The 2805-nt window shown below is 37.6% G+C and overlaps 1 long non-coding RNA gene across 1 annotated transcript in view; it reads right to left on the bottom strand.

Moving 5' to 3' along the window:
• Positions 1–223: 223 nt before the first annotated feature.
• LOC310719578 overlaps positions 224–2805 on the bottom strand; it is a 28492-nt gene continuing 25910 nt past the window's right edge. Inside the window, exon 3 of the long non-coding RNA XR_014531515.1 lies at positions 224–1467. This is a non-coding gene — a long non-coding RNA (uncharacterized lncRNA). The remainder of the gene's footprint in view (positions 1468–2805) is intronic.

A 2805-nucleotide genomic window follows, 5' to 3' on the forward strand; every position in this document is an offset into this window, starting at 1 on the left:
CCAGCAAATATCTTACATATTTACATTTATTAATAAAAATGACACAATACATAGAACATACAATACTACTATATATACTATACACTACACACTGCTTTACTGTATATAATTCTAGATTATATATTATGTGCTACACAATATAAAATATACATGTATGTACAAATCTAATACACCATTGAGATCACACTATCAATCACTATCAATACCCTCCATCCATAAACAGCATCCCGATTGTGTGTGGTGACAATAATGACGTTATTTAACCAGATCTAGCAGATTTCTACATTTTGCTCAGCTCATGATGTAGGCGCTATTCGATAATTATCGGTGGTTTTAAATGCATTTCCTCAATGGATATGATTAGCCTCTGGTCACTGATGGCAAATGAATCAAAAAATACCAATCCACCCTTTTAGTTAATAAATGCAGGGTCGTCCATATGAAAGGAGTCTATCTGCGTCTTATTCTCCAGGGTCTAATTTAATCACTCAATTGCTTTGCCCTTTGTTTCTGATGTTTGTTCTGTTTCGTCTGTCTGCACTGCATTTCCAATGCAAATGTGGTATTAAACTAGTTCAATTGGCAAAAAAAAAAAAAAAAAAAAAGATCCTAATACATCATAATCTGCTTTTCTAGGACCGGATCAGGTTTTTACAGACAAATCAGAACAAATTAGAGGGACGACGCAAAGGTCAGAAAGTGAGAGCTTTGTACGTATTAATCTTCTGGTCGATGTCCTGCTGCTGGAGGACGTGTAATGGGTCTGAGTGTGGATGTTTTTACACACACAGAGAGAAGGAAGAGGGGGAGAGGATTAATCCTGAGAGTGAGCAGAATGAATATTAAAATACATTCAGGCTGCGAACATCCTGATCCCTCGTTACTGTTTCACTCCAGCTGGGAGTCCTTAGCTGGGAAAGTGACCAGAAAGGGCTACAGCGTGAAGCTGAATTCGAATCAAAATAACGGACACGAGGCTTAAATCGTCTGGGAGTTTGTGTGTATGTGTGTGTGTGTGTGTGTGTGTGTGTGTGTGTGTGTGTGTGTGTGTGTGTGTGTGTGTGTGTGTGAAACCTGCGTGAAGAGAAGATCATGGTGTGATAATATCGATGGTGTTATACTGTAGAGAGATTGTGTGAGAGGGTGGTGTGGAGGGCAGAGCCGGTTTGAGTTGTTGTATCACAGGTGTGTGTGTGTGTGTGTGTGTGTGTGTGTGTGTGTGTGTGTGTGTGTGTGTGTGTGTGTGTGTGTGTGTGTGTGTGTGTGCGAGAACGAGAGAAGTAAGAGAAGCTGATGTGTGCAGGAGCACAGTCTGGATCGACAGGGTGACTTTTCGTTGCTGCCTGTCGGAGCTGGACCTCAGCAGGCTGTCAATCCCAACACCAACCCAAGAAAATGGAATACATTTCATCCCTGGCCTCCTGCAGGTCACCACTGACAGCCCTGGTCTTCAATTACTAAGGATCACTGCTTTCACCAACACACACACACACACACACACACACACACACACACAAAATAACTCGGTCTTACAGTACAGTATAAGGGGACAATATATGGATATGCAGATAAAGAAAATCACTCATTCTAACACAATATACTTCACTACAATATATACAATATTGTTCTAGACTGTACCACACACTACATCCCACATTTAATACTGAAATACTGTATATCTTACTTACACGATATACAATGCTGCATTCTATTCTTCTATATATTACATGAAGCACTCCGTATAATGCTGCTTTATAACATTATGTATTCTACATGCATTATATTGTTAACGCTACTAAATACCCCATTCAATACCTTATACCATACCAGGTCATATATACCACCGTAAATGATTAACTATTCTATAAAATACATAAAGCACTGTACATACCACACTACTATACTATATACACTCTTACTACACTTTACCATTGAGCAGATTAGATTGACATGGCAGCACATAGAGGCTGAAATCTGATTGGACAAAAAATCAAACCTCAACATACACGTACTGGAAGCAGTGCGGCCGAGAGAAACGAAACGCTAAATTTACTGGAACAAATAATAGAATTAAGGTTGTAAATGTAGGTCAGTGCTTCTGATAGTGTTTAGGTCAGCAGAGGCTTTGCTGACCCTGACCACCCACCACTGGACTATATAATACTACTACATACAACATTATATGCAATACTACTCTACAGTATATATATATAGATTTTTTACATAACTTTTTATCATATGTATATACACTGTATATACCTTTGTGTGTTATACATGTTTATTTATATTTAAATGTATGTATATGTAATCTATCTATCTATAAATATAAATATATACAAATTATATTTATTCAGCCAATATGATCTCTTAAGACCAGTTATTTCATGTCTGATGCATTTGTTATACAGGTCTATCTATCTATCTATCTATCTATCTATCTATCTATCTATCTATCTATCTATCTATCTATCTATCTATCTAATTACTTAAGGAAAATGTAATGTAATTTACATAATGCAGAATCGGTGGAAGCTTCATCTCATCAATACATAGAAACAAATCTAAGACTGAAACAAGTGCAGGAAATTGGCACAGCATAAGTTGTATTCCAGTCTTTTAACACATGCTGTAAGTCCAGTCTTCTAACACGTTACAATCCGTCACGCTCCCTGAGATCTCAAAACTCGGGACTTCTAGTAGTTCCTAGAATAGCAAAGTCCACTAAAGGTGGTAGAACATTCTCACATTTATCTCATAAACTTTGGAACAGTCTTCCTGACAGTGTTCGTGGCTCAGACACACTCT

This window comes from Silurus aristotelis, assembly GCF_946808225.1.
Source record: "Silurus aristotelis genome assembly, chromosome: 25".
Taxonomy (NCBI): Eukaryota; Metazoa; Chordata; class Actinopteri; order Siluriformes; family Siluridae; genus Silurus; species Silurus aristotelis.